The sequence below is a fragment of the Bos taurus genome, chromosome 4 (assembly GCF_002263795.3).
Source record: "Bos taurus isolate L1 Dominette 01449 registration number 42190680 breed Hereford chromosome 4, ARS-UCD2.0, whole genome shotgun sequence".
NCBI lineage: Eukaryota > Metazoa > Chordata > Mammalia > Artiodactyla > Bovidae > Bos > Bos taurus.
Genome location: NC_037331.1, coordinates 61,318,814 through 61,342,655, shown reverse-complemented (window position 1 = coordinate 61,342,655; position 23,842 = coordinate 61,318,814). Strand labels below are relative to the sequence as shown.

The following is a 23,842-nucleotide window of genomic DNA, read 5'->3' as shown; positions in this document are numbered from 1 at the left end:
ATCATTTTAAAGAGATACATGTAAAATACTGCTTTTCTATAGGCCTCTCAACTTTCTAGAATATTTGGATCAGAAATAGAACTACTTTCAACACAAAAATGGTGTTAGATCAATTCAAGATAAAATACTCCCTCCCCAATTATTTACGATAATATCTGAGCTGCATCTGCTGTTTCAGTCTTTAACAAAGAAGCTGTTTTACAGAACCACAGCAATGGGGGAAGAGAAGGAAAGAACAGAAGCTGGCTCTGATGCACTCATTCCACCATCCATAAATGATCTTTTCATGAGGACACAGCCGATAAGGAGAGAAAGAAAGACAAAAAGCATTCTTGACTGTGGAATGGAATAGCAGCTCCCCCTCTGTGTCTGATTCAGTTGCTCAGAATGGCTTTCTTATGGCTGCGCCTCTTGTGAATTATGAGTCTCTCTCCCTTTCTCTTCCCCCCAGGCTTCATATTAAAGACAAGATGCAGCTGCCAGGGCCTCCAGAGATTTCCCAGCAGTCTACTATGGTGAAATAAAATACCATGTTATGCTGGAAAACTAGCCAGTCCTTTTTTCACATGGGCTGTGCTATCTCATGGCCTGGATAAAGGATTCCAGGCCTGGACACTTACTACTTTTTCTGAGATTTGTGGGATGACCTTCTAGACGACAATACTCAATCTTTTTGTGCTTCAGCTTCCTAGCATGATATTTATAATTACCTCCTAAAGAGACTATATACATTTGTATACCATTGGAGCAACTATTTTACTTTCAAGGAGGGAGAGGTTCTGTGGCCCTGTTGCCACAGATGATTTGGGACTTTGATAGGCTTGCAATCTTCTTTATTTGCATCTTTTGTGTCATTACTACCAGAAGGATTGCATTATATAAATGGGCATTATATAAATGTATATAAATTATACATAATGATTGGTTGAACTGCTTCTGATATTTCAATCTTAGCTTTATCTGCCCAGAGGAAAATGGATCCAGCTAAAATAGGTTTGTAACCTTACATGGAGTATGCTAGTGAAATGTTGGAATATGCTGGTGAAATCAAACTGGAGACTATCTTTAGTTAAACAGTTAAAACCCTATCACAGACTGAGGCTGAAAGTAAACATGATGCCCCGTGTTTTTCTCATATCCTGATTTCAGTCTTTAAATAATAGAATAGACTTCAAATCCCAGCAAAGGCTGGGGTAAGCCTATAGACAAGGAGAAGGAAGAATGTGAGAAATTACTGCGTTGTTGTTGATGACAGTAGCTCTCCAAGTGTGGACAGACAGTCCTCCATGCACATTCCTTTCTCCCTCTTCTGTTTCACCCTGCTTATTAGCTAGCAAATAGAATCAATAAACACCCTTCCTCTTGTATATACTTTGTTTTCAGAAGGTTTTAATAGATTAAAATCATCAGGTGCGAAGTATTGAATTTCTTTCTAACCTCTTTGTGGGGTGTACATGGAAGAATAGGTAAGGATCCAGTTAGTCATACGAAGGTTAATTTTTAATATGCAATTGGATAAATAGGTCCCTTTGGAAGTACCCAAGGAAAATCAGAAAGTAGTTCAGTTTACCAACTGAGGGGCAAAGATGGAATCTTAATCATTTTTCTATCTTTTTGTAGTGCATGTTCAGTCACTTTAGTCGTGTCCGACTCTGCAACCATGTGGATTGTAGTCCACCAGTCTGCTCTGTCCATGAGATTTTCCTGGCAAGAGTACTGGAGTGGGTTGCCACTTTTTTCTCCAGGGGATCTTCCCGACCCAGGGATTTTGTAATTAGTGTTCAATAAATATAGTTGGGTTGAATTTTTTTAGTTTTTAAAAAATGTTTGTTCATTTGGCTGTGCCAGGTCTGAGTTGTGGCATGCAAACTCCTAGTTGTGCCATATGAGAACTAGGTCCCTGACCAGGGATTCGACCTGGGCCCCTAGCACTGGGAGTGCAGAGTCTTAGCCACTAGATCACCAGGGAAGTCCCTGGGGTTGAATTATTAAATTGAAATTATCCATGCCTATCTTGAAGAACATCATCTGCAAGGAAATATTTTATTAAATGCAATGAATATATAAACTATACCTTGAACTTTTCTCCTTTTCAGTTGTGAGGTTAAAATGCTTTCCAAGTATAACTTATTAATTTTTCAAGTTGTAACTATCTCTAAGGAAGGAAATTAACACCATTCCATTTTACAGATGTGAGAACTGAAGTGGGAACGTGCTCTGGCCAGCATGAGTCAGTGAGTCAGAGTCAGAATAGAATGATGTGAAAATGGGTTCAGAGGGAACAGAAATGAAGCCTATCATCACTTTGAGGTACCTTTCTCTCTCTTTCCCCTCTGACTGTGTAACAACTTGGGAAGGCCTAGCATTGCCTTCTGGTACAATGGGAGAAACTTTCTCCTGCCCATCAGAGGGGTAGGGCAAGGAGGAAAATCTTTGGACTCAGTCAGGACAGAGCCTCTGTATAGTTCCCCACTATAGACCCCCCATCCACCCCATACACTCTGAGGCCTACCTAACTTGACACTTGGCTTGGCCCTAGTGAACCCTGGTCAAGTGAAAGAATGCATGAATAGAAGCCTTGTGACTCCAATTTAGGCATTTGAACCATTGAATCAGTATATTTAAAAACGGCACAGTCATCCCCTCTAAAAGCCGTCTAACATCATTTATTTTTAACTGTCCCTGCAAAAACAGCAATGAGAATCTCTCCAGATGTCATATAGGCCCATATACATTAGATTCTAGTGATACCCTTTTTTAATAAACAGATACCTAAGTAAATAAATAAACACAAATACCATATATGAGGAAGGGTCTTCAACACAGTGTGAAGTGAGAAAGTTTTAAAGCAGTCCATTCACTGGGCTACATGCTTTTAAATGCATTATCTCATTTGATCCTCACAAAAATCTGAGATGGGTGTTCTTTTTTGCTCCTTTTTATAGAGACAGAAACTAAGATGGAGAAGATAACTAACTTTCCCAGAATCACACAGCTTGAAAATGAAGATTTAAAACCAAATCTGTTTGAATCTAGAGCCTGGCATCTTACTTCCTCTCTCTGGTTCTTACCCCGATGCTGGCTTTTTGAATCCTCTCTTCCTTCTCTTCTGTCCCTTTTTTCTCAATTTCTGTATCTGTCTGTTCTCTCTCTCTCCTCTCTCTTTTCTTTCTCTCTTTCTCTCCTGCCACATATGATAAATAGCTTTCTTCACATTCTCCAAAGGGTCCATGATTTAGAAAAGTTTCATTGCCAGAGAGTGTTGCCAGGCCCAGATTCACAGGCCCAGCAGGATGTCTACAATTCCAGCCACCAGGCCATTGCATCAGGTCATTGCCCAGCTGCTGAGCACACCCCAGACTCACAGACGCTGCCTGGGCTGGGGCTGTTCATGCGTTTTGTCACTGGGATTTGAAAATGGCAATTACTAACTTTAGAAGCAGTGTTCAGAAATGGCTGCCACTTAGATTTTGTCAACTAGTTTGTATGAACATGGGTTATCAATATAAATAATTTGCATCAGAGATTTGCTTGGGTTCTCCTGTAGAGACCCTCTTCATGCTCCAGAAATTATGAACATCAAAAGATTATCCAAGCAGCAGTGGCATGTCTTGCAGAGAGCTCTCCAATACAGGTGTGCCTCAGGTCACGTCCTCGTGTCTCAACCCTTCTGCTCTCAGTGATGGGGGCTAGACTATCCTTGACAGAGATGAAAACAGCCCAGCATGGAACTTGGACCCCAGTAGCAAGGATTTTTCAAATGTTCACAAGGATAACAATAAAGGATAGAACACAACCTAATAGTACCCTTTCAGAGCAATGGATAAGGAGTAGTAATGATTTCTTTAAAGAGAGAAAATCCCTAAGTTGTGTGTGATGTTCTTTTTTTTTTTTTTTTAAGAGGTTGGAGAAAAGAGGAAACCATAGAGCATACTCTGAGATGGGCAGCCTTCCAAACATCACAATTACTTCTGTGGAAAAGCAGAGCTAAGACTGAGAGGGTAAAAGTCCAGAAAGTCAATGGCCGGGCTGGATTTGAAACTTGTTTTGTGCATCTGGAGATAAAGAAGTCAAGGGGCCAAGGAAAGAATAGAGTTAATGACCCACATGGTAGTCAACGAGTGATCCTGGAGCGGTGGCTGCTACTATGGGAAGAGTACAGAGGCTGAGAATTGGAGAATCAACCACTAACATGGAAGGGTCCTTGGGCTGAGACCTTTCCATGGTTTATTTTGTTTTACTATAAATCATTTACTTAATACACTGTAGTTCTTAGGATAATACACTCTGTATTAATTTATGACCATTATCGAGTTGAAAGAGAAAACACAAAATTTGTATACGAAAGAAAATATGTCTCAAATTGTTTTCTTTAGATCCAGGACTGAATGTAGGAAATGAATGCCAAGACTCATTATTTAAGGGTTGCCTAAACTCTAACAGTTTTCGAATGATCTTAAATCCCAGTCAAATTGGCAATGGAGTAGTTTAACCTCCCCCCCCCAAAAAAAACCATCCTACTTTTTGTAAATGTCTATCCATCCTAACTTTAAAATATTCTCAAACATTTTGGAAGAACGCAGAGTTAGGGAGTTCAGTAGCTTGGTGAGAGAGTTGTAAGAACTTGACCCTCTTCAATACATGTTCATCAAAAACTCAATTTTTTCAGTAGAACATTTATTCTTCTAATTCATTTTCCACTTGCAATCCTATCTCTTAGATGGGATGTTTCAAGGAATGATTTAAAAAAAAAAGAAAGCCATAATGCAACCATTTCTCTGAAAAAGAAGTTTGTACTACATTTGCTCTTTATCTGATTGCAATTATCTTTCTCCAAAAAAATCTTGCTAGAACTTGCAAAGTTCTATAGAAATTGGTATGAAGTAGTCAGGCAATGGCAAGTACAAGAGTGAAAGAAAATAGCAAGTTCTGATTTTGAAAAGTATTTACATAGATTCCAGTGCATTCCAAACACATAAAGAATAAACTTAGTAGGGAAAGGCATTCCATGCCCAAAGCTGAATCTTTGAAACTGGGATCTGAGAAAAAGAAACACTTCATGTTACTGCTAAGCATAGAGAAACAGACCAGATATTATAGGCCTAAATGAAGTGTTCCTGGAAGATTCGTGAGAGAGAAGGACAAACATCCACCAAGTAGATACTTCTCATAAGGACATGCTTTGCAATTTAAGCATTTTTGAACTTGCAATGGAATTTTAAAGCCATCCAGAAACAACAGATGTTTGAACGCAAATGATCCAACGTCTTGATGCCAAAATTAGGGCTCTGATGAGGAACATTAGAATTGTAACATATGAAGAACTACTTCAGGAACTCTTCTCCAGGGGAACAGTTGAAAGAGATTTATTCTGTGACTTGCTGACCCATCCTTAATCTGTGCCCGTTTATACTCTAAGTGATAAATATTTCTGTCAAATGGAAACAAATTAAAATGCAAGTCTCTTTCTTGAATTATGAAACTGGGAGGAAGACTCATCTAAACTTTTACATATGAAGACTAATAATAGGATATGGTTGAACATACACAGCACAGAATTATCTAGATAATTTAGTAGTTGTAAGCAGCAAGTCAGATATTTCAAACAAGCCCACAAAAACTGGCCAATATCAACTCCCACCAACAATAAATAAGCAGACTTCACTTTGCAAGGTAACTTTTTCCCCCAGATTAACTAGGTCACAGATAAATGCCAAATCTCTGCTTTTATTTAGTTTTAAGGATATATTGAGGTTTTTGTATAATGCTAAAGCAAGATAGTTGTTTTCTCATAGGCTTGTCAGATCAACTTTTCCCCCACCTCTCTCTGTTAAACAAGTAAATGCAACTTAGACATCAAATCCCCTTATTCAATTTTCAAAGAAACTTTTTGTACATCCCACTTATCAACTCTACTTCCCAACAAGGTAGAAAGATTCATTGGTTTCCAGGAGGATGTTAGCATATTTCTTATTTCAACCACATAGATACTCTAAAATAGCTCCTGTGAGGAGACAGTGGCAGTATGGTCATGGTTCTAAAACGGAGCCAGGAGCTCAAACTGAAACTGCATTTTAAAAATAGCATAGCAGCTATGATTATAATTTAGCTCCACAGCATGTAAGCGTGGTATGAACAGGAAACGGGAATACATCTTCTGAGCCTGATAAGATTCTCTAATGTAAGACATATGCTCTGTTTCTTAGCTGGAGAACTAGACCCAGCCAGAAAGAAGAAAAGCATATATGTTTATCTTTAACCCAAAGATTAAACCTATCAACCTTGGAAGACTTTTTGAATTACTGCTGAATTAAGTGATGAAGTCAAAAATTGTGCAGCATAGATTTCAAATGCAAAAAAGAAAAAATATTTCTAGAAAACTGAAGATTTGAAGTAACTTCCAGAGGAAAATTAATTAAGTGAGCTATGCATCCCAAGACTGTTATCTCAGTGTAGCCTCCACAGGGCAGAGACACTCCTTAGAGAAATCAGTGCTAATCAAGGGGACACTCCTGACAAAAGAATCTCCATTGTTTATAAAAGGCCAAAGATGAATTCACTAAGGAGCGCGTGTTTTAAAAACATTCTACAATATCAATAATTATTCCTAATTCTACTTATGACAAATAGAAACATGGCAAAATGCCCTTGAGATTGCTCTTCCATTCTAGGAAGGAACTGATGGTTTCAACATATATTTCCAGGTTAGCGTTGTAGAGAAAATATAAGATAAAGAAAGCAACATTACTCAGCAGTTGATACATGACAGTACATCAAAGTACATATGGACTTACTACATCACCCAAGCTTATAGTCAACATTAGGAACAGTGAAAAGGAGCTGATACCAATGCCTATCATCAAAATACAAAATTTGATTTATTACCCTTTGATGCAAATTGTAGTAAAGAAAACCTATAACAGCTGGAAAAGAAACAAACAAACAAAAAGTAGTTTCTAGGCTCTATTACTTTACAAGCAGAAGGCTAGGGAAATTTGTCTGGTTATTCAGAATAAGCATGAATTTGCTCATTAAACAAAAATGTATCAAGTGCTTCCTTTGCATGAGGCACTGTTGTAGTTGCCAGGGATCTAGCAGTAAGAAAGACAGCGAAGGAGCTTACATTCCAGTAGAAGTCATTCAATAAATATATAAACAAGAGACTGTGAAGGGTAATGAGTGCTGTTAAGGGAACGAAAGGGTGATGTGTAGAGAAAAACAAAATAGGTGGGGACTATTTTAAGTAGGATGGTCAAACAAAGGTTTGCTTGAGTGGAGACTTGAATAAAGAGAAGCCAAATGGGTATATACAGGAGAATGTTCTAAGGGTAGAGGCAAAGCTAGTGCCAAAGGTCCTAAGGTCAGAACAAAGTTTAACTTCTTCAAGGAAACGAATTTACTGAGGTCAAAATGTGGTGCTTGATAGGGAGATGGGAAGAGAGGTGGTTGGGAAGGCAATAAGGGGTCAGATTGTACAGGACCTGTTGTTGTACCTTGGTAAGAGGTTAGAATTTCATTTAAAGAACAGTGAAAAGTCACTGGAGAATTTTATGTGACCTTGATTTATTTTTAATTATAAAATATTTCAGGTATCCGAGAATGTATGGATAACAAGAGAATGAATATCTCAAGAAATCAGACTCTGTTGAAATCCCCCCCTTTTGAACCTAATCCTCTCTCTCTTTAAAGGTAACTCCTATTCTGAATTTTATGTTTACAATTCTCATGCATGTTTTGTGCTTTTACCACACACACACACACACACACACACACACACACTCATACATATCCATAAACAATATATATAACACTGCCTTGGTTTTTTAAAAAACTTAATATGTAATTGGCTTTGCATGTTTTCAAACTTTACATGAATGGCACCATACTGTATCAATTCTATGACTTGCTCTTTTTCCCCTCTGTTATATTTTTTTTGAGATTTGCTCATTCACATAGAGTTCTTCTTATTCATTTATATTTACAATTGTTAGTATTCTCTTATATTAAAATACTGCAATTTATTCATCCTTTGGCTGAGGGGCATTTATGTTGTCTTTAATGTTTCTATTCATATCTCCCTGAGCAGGTAGCGGAATATAGAGAGACAAGAGTGGAAACGTGTAAACCAGTTGAAAGACTCTTCAGAGTGCAGCAGAAAGCCAGCGGTGGCTACAGTTAAGGTAACAGCAACTGAAATGAAGAGACAAGGAGAAATTTGGTATATATTTTGGAAATGCAGCTGATTGGACTTTCACATAGATTTAATAGGAAGGTGGAGTTGCAGAGAGAAGGTAAGAAATCGAGGAATAATCCTAACTTTTGGTCTTAAGCTATTTTTGAGGCATCTAAAGGCCCAAATCTTAGAACTTCATAAGGTAACATGTGATGTGATATCTTCCTTCTCTAGTGCCTTGAAATGTACACAATTTTGTTGAATGAATAAATAATGGAGTTTATAATTGGTTCTCTATGGTACATTGAGATTATATTGAGATTTACTTACACGGCAATCTATAATATTTTCAGGTAAAATGAAATGAATTGGGGTTTTGTTAAAATAATCAAAGGGGGGCTATTTGTATTTGAGGGTTTTTAGTAAAACAAGATTGACTCTATATTAAACATTTTTTTAAGCTGAGTGATGGGTATATGGGAATTGCACTTTTGTAAATGTTTGAAAATTATCATGATAAAAAGTTTAAGAACAGGTAAGAAAAAAATTTTAACTGTTTTCTCATCAAGATGAGAGTTGTCTCAATATGGCTCTTCAAATAAACATCCTAATACATAATAACCACTCCTCGTAAGAACGTTGTCCAAGAATTCAGGAAGTCCAGGCAAAGTTAATAACCTTTTGAGATTTATGAACTCCTTTGAGAATTTGATGAAATATGTGAGCACTTTTCCCAGGAAAAAAAAAAAAAACCACAGATACACAATTTTGCATAAATATATCAGGTTGCTCTTTACTTTTTTTAAAAGCTGTTGTCATAAACCAGGTTAAGAAATCCAAATAGATTCAGGAAAAGACCTCACTGAAGTTCTGACTTTAGGACTACAAGTTCTCAGGTAATTTGTTAAGATGGAATTTTGTCCTATTAGTTTTTTTAACGTTCAGCTTTCCACACTTGGTGCTTACATTCCTACCTAGAGTTTGTGGTTGGATGATTGAAGTTTGAGTCTTGTCTTTGTCACTTTCAAGCTATATGATCCTGGAAAAATCACTTAACCTTTCTAAGTTTCAGCTTCTCTGAAATAACACCAAGTGTTACTGGTGATAAAAATGAGCTAATATAATGGAAAGTCCTTTGTAAGATTTAAAGAGCACTATCAGTTCAATTCAGTTCAGTTCAGTCGCTCAGTCGTGTCCGACTCTTTGCGACCCCATGAATTGGTGGTAAAAATTTATGCTTCTTATGTGCCAAGAACTCTTCTAAACATTTTAAGTACTATTATTAACCTCATTTTTACACATGAAGAAACTGAGACACAAAGAAATTAAGTAACATGCCTAGTGTCATATGGCTCATCAGGAGTTGAGTTAGAATTTGAGCCCAGTCAATCCGACTCTCCTCTCGGCTATTCCTGCGCCGTCGCAGCCTGGCACTCTGGGCCGCTGCCCCTGACCTCGGACGTGGGGTAGCTCCTCTTGGTCGCCGCCCCTCGGGCATGGGGTCCTCCCGGCTTCTGCCCCTGACCTCGGACGTGGGGTAGCTCCTCTCGGCCGCTAAGCGCTAAGTGCGCCGGTCGCAGCCGCCCGCGCTAAGGAGCTACCCCACGTCCGAGGTCAGGGCGGCAGCCGAGAGGAGCTACCCGCTCCGAGGTTAGGGGCTGCGGCCGGGAGGACCTACCCCACTCCCGAGGCCAGGGGCGGCGGCCGGGAGGACCTACCCCACTCCCGAGGCCAGGGGCGGCGGCCGGGAGGACCTACCCCACTCCCGAGGCCAGGGGCGGCGGCGGGGAGGACCTACCCCACTCCCGAGGCCAGGGGCGGCGGCCGGGAGGACCTACCCCACGCCCGAGGCCAGGCGCGGCAGCCTGGAGGAGCAACCCCACCTCCAAGGAGCGGTGGCTGCGCGGGCGCAGGAGGGCCTAGAGGAGCTATTCCACGTTCAAGGTCAGAAGGGGCGGCGGTGAGGAGATACCAGATAAGGAGCAGCGGTGGGGTATCTCTTCACGGCTGCTCCAGCAAAGCGCAAGAATGAAGCAGGGCAAAGACTAATAGAGTTTTGCCAAGAAAATGTAAAAAGTTAACAGACCCATGACTCAAGCTTTGTCGGTCAGAAAATGTCACCCAGAGAAATGGTATGCAAGTGATTTTTAAAAGACCAGAATTCCCCATAGAACTTTAATGATTAATTTCTTTTGTTGTGAGATTTCACATTCAGAGCTAGGATCTGAGTCAAAGCACAAATTTCCAGGTAAAACACAAGGATCTGGGAAAAGTCAGCCAGCATGGAGTTGTTCCTGGTTGCTTTTCTTGTGGTTTATCTTCTGGATATCGATGAATCTTCAGCCACCTATGTGATCATCACATACACATCACAAATACAAAGCACTCCCCAAAATTCCAGTGTCACAAACATCCTTGTGGAAATTATGCCCTCCAGTTTTTGCTTCTTATCTTCATTTTTCTAAAATGAAATAAAATATCCTTATCTGTTCACAGACATTTAGACTCCTAAGTGGTATGACTGACAATACTCTTAAATATTTCCCAATTTGAGTGGACAGAGGCAAAACAAGGCAGGAGAATTGAGGTTGGACAGTTAAAACTAAAGATGTCCCACTGTAGAAGAACCATTTGAATCTCTGCAGCCATGAAATTAAAAGATGCTTACTCCTTGGAAGAAAAGTTATGACCAACCTAGATGGCATATTGAAAAGCAGAGACATTATTTTGCCAACAAAGGTCCGGCTAGTCAAGGCTATGGTTTTTCCTGTAGTCATGTATGGATGTGAGGGTTGGACTGTGAAGAAAGCTGAGTGCCAAAGAATAGATGCTTTTGAACTGTGGTGTTGGAGAAGACTCTTGAGAGTCCCTTGGACTGCAAGGAGATCCAACTAGTCCATTCTGAAGGAGATCAGCCCTGGGATTTCTTTGGAGGGAATGATGCTGAAGCTGAAACTCCAGTACTTTGGCCACTTCATGCGAAGAGTTGACTCATTGGAAAAGACTCTGATGCTGGGAGGGATTGGGGGCAGGAGGAGAAGGGGACGACAGAGGGTGAGATGGCTGGATGGCATCACTGACTCAATGGACGTGAGTCTGAGTGAACTCCAGGAGTTGGTGATGGACCGGGAGGCCTGGCGTGCTGCGATTCATGGGGTCGCAAAGAGTCGGACATGACTGAGTGACTGAACTGAACTGAACTGAATCTGACTCTAGAGTGTACATTCTTAATCTTTAAACTGTGAATTTTAGTATTGTTCACCCTGTATATAACACCCCTCCACTGCTCCATGATATTATATTATGCTCATCAGATGAATACTATCAACCTAGGACTGAGAAAGAAACTGTAATTCAAAGTAGCAGCCAAATTCCAAGGGGAAAAATGATGCCATCTTGTTTTATTTTTTAATTTAAAAAAATTAAAGTTTTTAATGAAAATTAAATTTTTATGTTTTTAATTTTATTCTGTTTAATATTTATATTGTAAGATTTGATTTGATTGAAGTTCTTTTTCTGGAGCTGTTGTTAACTCCAGAATTGGGGCAGAGAAAATAAAAGGTGAGTCTGGAGCACCTTGTGATGACAGTAAGAAAGTAAGAAAGTACTCAAAACAGTAAGAAAGTACTCAAAACCCAGTGGCAGCATATCAGAAAGACATCGGGTCCAACCAGAAAGGACTACCAGCAACTAAAAATGAAACAATCTGAGCAAGAAATAAAATAGCAATAGAATTGGATTATGATCCATAGAATAAAATATTCATCAATCTTACTAATATTAACAAATGAATTTTAAAATAAGTAGGGGATGAAAAGACTATCTTACAAAAAAAAAAAAAGAAAAGGAAAATGGAAGTGAGGAAATAGAAAACTGAACACAGAACGCCACACTAATATTTGTTTCAGGCAAGGTCCTTCAGTGGATACTAAAATCAGTGGACTAGAAACAGGATATTTTCATAATCTCAACATGTCCCCCCCAAAATTTATTAATTATAAAGATAAAACTAGTAATTTTATAATAGAGAAACCTGGCAAATAGCACCTTAATCAAGTGATGGGACCTAACATCACTGGCATAAGATACCAACTTTGTGAAGTCCTGGATTATGATGTCCTGAGAAGGGTACATCACTTCAGTGAACTCTGATTAAAAAATGCATAAAACTCAATTTAATCAGGAGAAAATAGCAAACATAGCAAATTGTACAAAAAACTGACTAATATTCTTCAAAAGTGTCAAAGTCATCAAAGACAAGGAGATGCTGAGAAATGGTCCACATAGTTGGAGACTAAGCAGAGCTGACAGATGCATGGCATTTGGGAAAAGCATCATGGGAAAGGACCATAGGTAAATAAGATATCCCAAAGGAAGTCTGCAGATGTGTTATTTGCTATTATTATTATAACAATGCTAATTTATTAATTTTGATTATTATGCTAGGGGTCACATAAACTGTTGAACTCTTATGGGAAACTGGATCAAAGGTACATAGGAACTCTGTTCTATGTTTGTAACTTTTCTATAAGTCAAATTATTTCAAAACAAGGAGTCACAAACAAAACATAAGCCCTGATCTTGCATTGTTTTAAACAATTGTTTGAACTGTCTATTCCAGTTTCTCCAGATTCAGTCATTTGAGTACCAATTTCAGGATTCTTACCAATATTCCCAACATTTAATGATTTCTCACAATATTTTACAGGGGGAGGAAATTGAGGCACAGTGAAGTAAGTGACTCAGCATGACAGAACAAAACAGGTCATTGAATCAGGATTCACTTTTAAGTAGCTTAACACAGTCTATGTTAACTTCTCTAGATTACCTTCCAATACTGCTATCACCTGTATCATTATTTACTTGGTAGCTTCTTTAGAATTGACCCAGTTTATTTCAGACTTTAAAAATAATAATTAAACAAAATGGTAAGCTATGTTATAAGGTCCTCAGGATAGAAATTTTTGTTTTCTCCACTGATGTACCACAAGTTCATTGAATAGTGCTTGGCACATTAAAGATACTCAATAAAAATGTATTGAATGAATGAATTAAAAATTTTATATCAGAACTGTAAATGGAGAGTCAGCATCATTTTACAGAAATAGAAAGTAATCTTCAAAATAAATACAATGAGAATAATACAGTGTTATTAAATGCTGTTGCTTCCTGATTGCTCTGGACTTGAGGCCCAATATTTCTAAATTTAAAAAGTAATGCAAGGGGGAAAAAAGTAACGCAAATATTAGTGTTAGTTAGAGTTAGTCACTCAGTCGTGACCGACCCTTTGCGATCCCGTGAACTGTGGCTCACCAGAGCCACAACTGTGGCTCTATTAGAAGGTATTAAAAAGGATACCAGTTACAGACTTTCTCCTTGATTTAATCAGGAACTTTCGATGAGAATGACAAGGAGACTACTTTTCTAAGTTAATTGGCTTTATCTAAAGTTGTATCAATTTGTACATGACCAACATAAGGGACCATTCTTTGGGGAAGCTGGTTCTGTTTTAAAGGGACCAAGCAAGTGAGGGTTCAGTGTGAGATTAGACAACTTAGTCTCTCTTGACCATCTTCATGCCTAAAATGTCACCTCTTCTCTTCTGTAGTCTCCTTCCTCTTCTTGCTTACATCTCATTTCTATCTCTAATCCCCTATAGAATTATTTTGAGTTTTTGTAACACTCCTTAGTGCATACCTCTTTAATAGCACTTAAAATATAAATTCATCCTTATTTTTTCCAAGTCTGTCAACTTCACTTAAATTATAATTATGCAGGACATCAGGAAGTGTGTAATATTTACATCTCCAGAGCTCTTACCAGTATCTAACAAGATGGTAGGCCCACAACAACCTATTGAATTATTAAATTAAGAAAATTACAGAAATTAGAGGGGAAGAAAAGAACTGTATGATTTTCTGTCATCCTTGAAGCTGTGATTTTGTCCTCACTTGTGTTTGAAAAGCTTATGATTCAGATCCTTTATAAAATCTTCCCAGACACACATGCGGGTCCTCCATGAAGATGAAAAGTAAATAGCAATCGTTTCCTTCAAAAGCTCATAGAATTAATTTGCTTCCTTGAACGATGATATCACTCTTCCTTTGCAGAATATTTGCTAAAGCCTGATGGATGCCTCCCTTGTAGACATTACTGATGTATTTTTGTCGCCGACAGGAAGGCAAGAGTAGGCTCTTCAAAAGTTTGGAGCTCAGAGTCACGGACTTTTATCATCCTAGTCTAAGGATGATGCTACTTAGCAATCAGTCATCAGACAAGGGGATAGAGAGTAAAGTTTTCATTCTTCGGGGGTTTTTGAATATCATTTAGCAATGGAGCTTTTTGATTGTTTGTGCTTGATTTTGATTACTATTTAGTGCAGTTTTTACATAGTGTGTGATGTCAAAGGTAATGTCGAGAGGAGGGTGGGGAGGTAAAGAGAAAGAAGGAGACTTCTACCCTTTAGTTGGTACCGTTCTTAAATGTTGAATTTTTAAATGTTTATTTATTTTAAAAGTCTTTATTGAATTTGTTACAATATTGCTTCTGTTTTGTTTTGGTCCTTTGGCTACAAGGCATGTGGGATCTTAGGTCTCCACCGGGGATCAAATCTGCCCCCTCTGCATTGGAAGGTGAAATCGCAACCACTGGACTGCCAGGGAAGTCCCTTTTGGATTTTTTATTTTTAACATGTAGATATATTGCATTTACATTAAAACCACAATGAAAAGATTTAAAGATCTTCTAATAGTCCCTGAAACAAATTTAGAAGTTTGAGTACTAAATTTAATTATCATCTATACTTCTTTTGGTTTGCAGATGAAGCATTGCCAACACAACATATTAGGTAATGTTATAAATACAGAAGTTCTATTTTTTCTTAATGGCAACATTCACATTTGAAGCAAGCTGTCAGTAGCAAACAGCTTTGCTTGAGTAGCCTGGTTTAGCAGATGTCTTTGTTAGGAATGTGACAATTATCACCATTATTTATTTCACTGAATATCAAGTGGTACAGAGGGAAGCCAAGTCTTCATCAATAGTGCACGTGGTTAATTACATCATTCTCTCCTCACATGCCTTAATCTTTGTTACTTGCTCTCAAAATAATCATAAAAGGACATATCTTACTGACTTAAAACCAAATGCAAAGTTACTATCAACTGTCACACAAAACTATGTAGACTACATGGAGAAAAGGAAATTATTTTTTTCCAGCCACTTATTACTTGCTATTTAATAGTATTAGGTAACATTTACCGAGCACTTAGTCTATACCAGAGAATGAGTAAGGATTTTACATGCATTATCTTTTTCAATTATAGTCAATCTCCCCTAACATTTGCATATATTCCTTCACTTACACCGTGCTATCCTTTTAACCTGTTATTATTGGTTACACTAGTCCATGACTAGTTTTGATATTATGAATATCATGAATTTTTATCCGTTGAATATTTCCAGCTATGCTTCTGCTGCTGCTGCTAAGTCATTTCAGTCACGTCCAACTCTGTGTGACCCCATAGACAGCACCCCACCAGGCTCCCCCATCCCTGGGATTCTCCAGGCAAGAATACTGGAGTGGGTTGCCATTTCCTTCTCCAATGCATAAAAGTGAAAAGTGAAAGTGAAGTTGCTCAGTCATGTCCGACTCTTCGTGACCCCATGGACTGCAGCCTACCAGGCTTCTCTGTCCATGGGATTTTCCAGGCAAGAGTACTGGAGTGGGGTGCCATTGTCTTCTCCAATTTCCAGCTATAGAAGTTCTATTATGAATGGAAAATTTATATTACAATAAAGACAAAATCAATGAAGAACAAAACAAAAATTTTCCTCATCAAAATAAGCTAAATTTTATTCTGTAAATTAAGTCAAAGCAACTCTTGCTATAGAATTCAACAATTCAAAAAATAATAAAACACCCACTGTAGGAGCACTTTGTATTCATTATGTTGGATACAGAAATGAATTAGTCTGTCCCTTTCTTCTAAGTGCATAGTCTAATGGAGAAGAGAAACAAACAATTGGATGCTAAGCCTGATTGTAATACATCCTGTGTTCCAAATAAAACCAAGTACTTAATAATGTGAGATGAGTGCAATTGTGTGGTAGTTTGAGCATTCTTTAGCATTGCCTTTCTTTGGGATTGGAATGAAAACTGACCTTTCCCAGTCCTGTGGCCACTGCTGAGTTTTCCAAATTTGCTGGCATATTGAGTGCAACACTTTCACAGCATCATCTTTCAGGATTTGAAATAGCTCAACTGGAATTCCATCACCTCCACTAGCTTTGTTCGTACTGATGCTTCCTAAGGCCCACTTGACTTCACATTCCAGGATGTCTGGCTCTAGGTGAGTGATCACACCATTGTGATTATCTTGGTCGTGAAGATCTTTTTTGTATAGTTCTTCTGTGTATTCTTGCCACCTCTTCTCAATATCTTTAGCTTCTGTTAGGTCCATACCGTTTCTGTCCTTTATTGAGCCCATCTTTGCATGAAATGTTCCCTTAGTATCTCTAATTTTCTTGAAGAGATCTCTAGTCTTCCCATTCTACTGTTTTCCTCTATTTCTTTGCATTGATTGTTGAGGAAGGCTTTCTTATCTCTCCTTGCTATTCTTTGGAACTCTGCATTCAAATGGGTATGTCTTTCCTTTTCTCCTTTGCTTTTCACTTCCCTTCTTTTCACAGCTATTTGTAAGGCCTCCTCAGACAGCCATTTTGCTTTTTTGCATTTCTTTTTCTTAGGGATGGTCTTGATTCCTGTCTCCTGTACAATGTCACGAATCTCCATCCATAGTTCATGAGGCACTCTGTCTATCAGATCTAGTCCCTTAAATCTATTTCTCACTTCCACTGTGTAGTCATAAGGGATTTGATTTAGGTTATACCCGAATGGTCTAGTGGTTTTCTCCACTTTCTTCAATTTCAGTCTGAATTTGTCAATAAGAAGTTCAGGATCTGAGCCACAGTCAGCTCCCGGTCTTGTTTTTGCTGACTGTATAGAGCTTCTCTATCTTTGGCTGCAAAGAATATAATCAATCTGATTTCGGTGTTGACCATCTGATGATGTCCATGTGTAGAGTCTTCTCTTGTGTTGTTGGAAGAGGGTGTTTGCTATGACCAGTGCATTCTCTTGGCAAAACTCTATTAGTCTTTGCCCTGCTTCATTCTGTATTCCAAGGCCAAATTTGCCTGTTACTCCAGGTGTTTCTAGACTTCGTACTTTTGCATTCCAGTCCCCTATAATGAAAAGGACATCTTTTTTGGGTGTTCTAAAAGGTCTTGGAGGTCTTCATAGAACCCTTCAACTTCAGCTTCTTCAGCGTTACTGGTTGGGGCATAGACTTGGATTACTGTGATATTGAATGGTTTGCCTTGGAAACAAACAGAGATCATTCTGTTGTTTTTGAGATTGCATCCAAGTACTGCATTTCGAACTCTTTTGTTGACCTTGATGGCTACTCAATTTCTTCTAAGGTATCCCTGTCCACAGTAGTAGGCCAAAGAATGCTCAAACTACCACACAATTACACTCATCTCACACGCTAGTAAAGTAATACTTAAAATTCTCCAAGCCAAGCTTCAGCAATACGTGAACCGTGATCTTCCAGATGTTCAAGCTGGTTTTAGAAAAGGCAGAGGAACCAGAGATCAAATTGCCGACATCTGCTGGATCATCGAAAGAGCAAGAGAGTTCCATAAAAAACATCTATTTCTGCTTTATTGACTATGCCAAAGCCTTTGACTGTGTGGATCACAATAAACTGTGGAAAATTCTGGAAGAGATGGGCATACCAGACCACCTGACCTGCCTCTTGAGAAACCTGTATGCGGGTCAGGAAGCAACAGTTAGAACTGGACATGGAACAACAGACTGGTTCCAAATAGGAAAAGGAGTATGTCAAGGCTGTATATTGTCACCCTGCTTATTTAACTTCTAGGCAGAGTACATCATGAAAAACACTGGGTTGGAGGAAGCACAAGCTGGAATCAAGATTTCCAGGAGAAATATCAATAACCTCAGATATGCAGATGACACTACCCTTATGGCAGAATATGAAGAACTAAAGAGCCTCCTGATGAAAGTGAAAGAGGAGAGTGGAAAAGTTGGCTTAAAGCTCAACATTCAGAAAACTAAGATCATGGCATCTGGTTCCATCACTTCATGGCAAATAGATGGGGAAACAGTGGAAATAATGGCTGACTTTATTTTTCTGGGCTCCAAAATCACTGCAGATGGTGATTGCAGCCATGAAATTAAAAGATGCTTACTCCTCGAAAGGAAAGTTATGACCAACCTAGATAGCATATTAAAAAGCAGAGACATTACTTTGCCAACAAAGGTCCATCTAGTCAAGGCTATGGTTTTTCCAGTGGTCATGTATGGATGTGAGAGTTGGACTATAAAGAAAGCTAAGCACTGAAGAATTGATGCTTTTCAACTGTGGTGTTGGAGGAGACTCTTGAGAGTCCCTTAGACTGCAAGGAGATCCAACCAGTCCATCCTAAAGGAGATCAGTCCTGAGTGTTCATTGGAAGGACTGATGTTGAAGCTGAAACTCCAATACTTTGGCCACCTGATGCGAAGAGCTGACTCATTTGAAAAGACCTGATGCTGGGAAAGATTGAGGGCAGAAGGAGACGGGGACGACAGAGGATGAGATGGTTGGATGGCATCACCAACTCAATGGACATGGGTTTGGGTAGATTCCGGGAACTGGTGATGGACAGGGAGGCCTGGCGTACTGCGGTTCATGAGATCGCAAAGAGTCGGAAACGACTGAGCGACTGAACTGAACTGAACTAACTATGTGGGGAGGCTCTTGTTTTGATTTTGGTGTTGGGGAAAGAGCATTTTTGAGGAGAATGATGTGAATTAGGCTTTGACAACCAGGTAAACTTGCAAAAGTTTATCTGGAAGGAAGGGCAAGTGACAAAGGCGATAATTTTATAAAAGGCAACTGAGCACAGGGCCTGTTTCTCAGGCGAGGCGAGGGGAGGGGGGTACATATGACTTGTCACACACCAGGGTGCAAGAGTTGAGTGGGATTTAAGGTTAGAGTGATGGATTGGACCAAATCACAGAGAACTTTGACTACAGAAGACAGTGGGGAGGAAAGGAAAATCTTTAAGCCCAAAGTGACCCGCCTAAATCTGAAGATTGGGAAGATGAGTCCAGCAGTGATGTTCAGGAAAGCTAACATTTAAGGTATGAGTAGGGGGAGAATTAAATGAGCCAAAGAAAAGGAAAGACTTTTTGTTATTGTTGTTTTGTTTTTGTGTTGTTTTTAATGCAAAAGTACTTGACGTGTGACTAGCAAAATTGATTTGCTATTATCCCACTAAATGGAAGAAAAACAAACTGAAAGTAAGGAAACTATTTAAGAGGCTGGCTATGCAATTGTCCAGACAAGAAAAATGAGTTTCTGAAAGAAGGTAGTAAACAGAGGAGATTGATTTGAAAGATAATGGTGGAAATAGACTCCATTGGATTGATTAGAAGATAAAAACCCAGGAATGAAAAGTGATGAGTTTAATTTAGATCAGACTTTAAGATGTCTGTAATACATCAATGTGTATTATACATTGATCATATATACATCAGCATATAGTTAGGAACAGAGTCTGATTAAGGGAAGACAGTTGAGGGCTAATGGTACAGAGCTGAGAGTCAGTCTTATAAAGGGGGTAGCTAGGTAGATCAAACTGTTACATACTGTGAGATTGCCAAGGGACTGTCAAGACTTAAGAGGACTGAACACTGAATCTTCGGAAAGTTTATATTTAAAAGACTTGTTTTAAGGTAGGGAAGGTGTGGGGCAGGTTAGGAATTTTGGAAAAAAGCTAAACCGAAGCAGTCCTTGAGACAGAAGGACCAAAACAATATAATGTGGGCTCCAGTAAAGATGCTAGTTCTAGTAAGAAGGTGGTGGTGAATATTGTCAAATTCTGCTAAAAACAGAGTTTGAGCAGAAGATTTAAGAGTTTTTGGCTTCAGGACTTTCCATAGGCTGATGATGCTGAGGATCAAGAGGAAGAAGAAACCAAGGTAGAAATTAGAATCAAGAAAGAGGATTAACCCAGGAGAGAAAGGTTTGTAGGTGTTGAGGGAGGCACAGAAATGGAAGGGGAGTAGATGAAGAGGAGAAGATGGAAGGGGCTCAAAGTCAAGAAGGACCTAGGGAGGGAGGAGAGGATAGGAGAGATGGAAACACTAGCCTCAGAAGGAAATTGGGAAAAGTCTTCAGAGGTTGGAAAGAAGACAAAAGGAATGGGTGATAATTTGAACAGAATGAAATTTATGTAGCATTAATATCAGATGATCTCCAGCTTCCCAAGGCAGCAAAAAGAGGGTGGAGGTAGGTGCAGAAATTTAAAGGAAGTACAAAAAATTGGAACAACAGCTATGTTTATTTTCTTTTTCTTGGTGGGGGGGGATGTGCCCCACAGCATGTGGGATCTTAGTTCCCTGACCAGGGATCGAACCTGTAACCCATGCATTGGCAGTGCAGAATCTTAACCACTGGACCACCAGAGAAGTCCAATAGCCACATGTATTTTAAGGGTGAATTGATGAGAGGTAAGAAAGGGAATTCCCAGGGTTATTGAATTTCCAGGCAAATTGGAAAAATATATGTTAGAGCATCCAATCAACCGAGTTATGTCCATTTTCTCCAGAATTGTTCAGCTGCCTAGGAAAGGAACAAGAAACAGATGGCTGGCCTAACCAGGGCTGGAGATTGGCAGGACAATTTTGACCCAAGAAAAGTGATGTAAGTCATTGGGATGCAGGTGCAGCGAGCACAGTGGAAAAACTGTCCCTGAGAAAAGCTGTCCTAAAGTAGGTGCCTTGGGACATCCTGAGAGGCCAGGAAGGCTGACAAAAGGAAAAAGAGCAAAGGGACTGGGCCTGAAAGTCTGAAGCGGGGAGGGGGTCAGAGAAAGTGAGGTGATAGAAGAGATAAATAGGTAGAGGTCAGAGGAAGCTTCAAATTTGAAAGTCTCAGATGTGGAGAGGTTATGGATGGTGGTAAAAACTAAGGTGAGGTGACACTAAGGAATATCTGAGGCAGAATGAGATGGAGTCACAGAGCTCAAGGTAAAGGAACTAATAGGCCAGAGAGAAAGATTATCAGCATGGAATTTGAATCCCAAAGGAAAATACACTGGAGAGAGGTAATTTTTGTATGAGTAAAACACATTAATGTGATATTAAAACACATGAGCAGCTAGAAGAATACTTGGAAGGAAGATATGTATTTTTGAACAACTCAAGCTTGTTTTCAACATATTGATCTGTGTGCTTAACATGAAACTATATGTAATAAGCATGATATGGTAGATTCCTCCCAAACAATGGTTTCACTAAGATTCAACCTTCACTTTCCACTGTTGAAGAGTACAACGTAGCACTCAATGACTGTGTACTAAAAATTGAAAATACAGACTGGTTACTTGGAAAAAGAAATGGTAGAAAAGCTAAACCTTGACATACTACCATATACTTAAATAAATGGTTGAATCAAGTAATAGTGATTCCCAGGAAATTACTTGTATTCAACATAAAACTACTCATCTTAATATTTTGCCTTAGAGTATAAACTTTCACACTCAGAGACTGTCTTCGGTCGACGAACCCAGACCTCCAGCCTGTCTCGTTCTGGATTGTCATAATACTAGCTTGCTGGTGGAATATCTGTAGCCACAAATGCGGGAACCACAGTAAAGTAGGCTCACTGGTTCTTTGTAGCCCAGATGGGGAAACACGCTCACAATTTTCTTAAGTTCTAAAAATAAATAAGTTGTTTTTTTAGAGACAAGTGCTCTATTATATACACTCATCAGGAGATTGTGCAGAGTTTGGGATGCTGTAATCATCCAACTCAAAGCTGAATTGTTAGCCAGATGTTGAAAAATATATGTAAATGGGCTCTGAGGGTACATGTTATCTCTGAATCTTCCCAAAGAATGTTGACCTAGTCCTAAAGTATTTATTTACACATTCTTTTCAAATGATCTTCAAACTCAGAAACCTTATTTTTTATCACATAGCTTGGCCCAGTATAGACAAAGTGTTGATAATTGTTGAAGCTGCGTGATGGGGATGAAGACTTACGATACTCTTCTCTCTACTTTAGATCTGTTTGAAATTCTCCACACTAACAAAATTTTTTTAAAAGGAAAAAAAGGACATAGGTCCTTTTATTGTGCTTGTATAGCAATGAGACCCCTTTCTTGCTTTTCCCCTTCCTGCTGACATACACTGTAACCTATCAGAAAGTGCTTGCCCCAGTTCCCTTTTTTCTAGAACAAATTAGAAAGTACTACCCAACCCTAAGATTTGAATGGTATAACATCATTATTATTTCAAATATTCCTTCATGCTTCATAAAACTCTTCCATATGCTGTCATTTCATTGACTTTCATGGAACTTCTGTACTCACAGGCATTCTCCCAAATAGTTGCCTTCCCAAAATACATCCCAAAAGAAAACAGGCTTTCATCATTCAGAAACCAGTCTTCATTGCACATATAGTATGTGCCATTATTTTTAAATTCCATGGCTAATTATCTTCATAAGGAAAAAAATACCATCCAACAGCAAACCTTCATTTGTTCTATAAACATGTATTAAGCACCCACTATCTGCAAGGTAAATACTTCAGTCTTGGTTTCACATCATGCTGGCAACTTCTGCATGGAATCAAGAATCGGTGAAGATTAGTGAGTTGGCCTTTTCAGTAACGGAAGAAGAGCTTTTTTAAAAATGCATATTCTCTGGCTCTACATACAGTAAAGTTTTAAGTCTGAGTGGTTCCAGGAAGTGTTGAGAACCCTTGGTTTAAATCACTAAGTCTGAAGGGGACCAGGGCAGCCTCCAGTCTGACTGAAACTGGTACTGCTATCCATGGAGTGTAGTTGGTAGATATAAAGCAGGTAAGATATGTACCTGAAGCTTCATCCTGTTACTGGAAAGTATAAGAAAAGAGGGTGCAAGCTTAGACAAAAATTCAGCAGGATTTGGGCAAGCAGTTAGGACTCAGAGCTGACTGGGCTTAGGTTCAAGGCTGGGCTTTTGTCCTGGTGTGATTCTCAGCAGAGACCCAGAAAGAACTGATTGTGTATTCGATCCCTTTTGTGTAACAGGCACTGTACAAAGCTCTTTACTTACAAAATTGCATTACATCCTCCTGACTGCCCTGTGAGACTGGTTAACTTGCCCAAGGTCAAATGGCCATCAGTGGATGAGTCATATTTGAACCTAACTCTGTTCTGAATGCAAAGCCTATACTCTTTCTGTCTATCCATGGTATGCACAGAGACTGGGGCAAAGGCTTGCTAGGCTCACCCAGGGGTGATAGCTAGGAGGATCATTTGACTATGAAGTACTCTGCTAACATGAGGCATTAGGCATCTATTTCCTACTCACTTTACTCACTAGTGGTTAAAGTAAATTCCCTATGACTCTTGACTGACAGGGTTCTCATTATCCCCAGATTATGTCCTAGGCAACATAGCGAAATTGGCAAATTTGTCTTTGTGTCCCGAGCCGCCCCAATTTTACCTGTTTCTTCCCCAGTCCTTGAGGAGGGGACTGTTGTTTTCGTAGTCTTCACCTCCATTCACATCAAGTAGTACATGTCTGATGACAGATGAAAGTCTTG

General features: G+C 39.1%; 1 long non-coding RNA gene across 1 annotated transcript in view; it reads left to right on the top strand.

Moving 5' to 3' along the window:
- LOC101906333 (uncharacterized) overlaps positions 1–9,906 on the top strand; it is a 74,953-nt gene extending 65,047 nt beyond the window's left edge. The window contains exons 3-4 of the long non-coding RNA XR_001499583.3: positions 7,590–7,689; positions 8,087–9,906. This is a non-coding gene — a long non-coding RNA (uncharacterized lncRNA). The remainder of the gene's footprint in view (positions 1–7,589; positions 7,690–8,086) is intronic.
- The last annotated feature ends 13,936 nt before the right edge of the window (positions 9,907–23,842 follow it).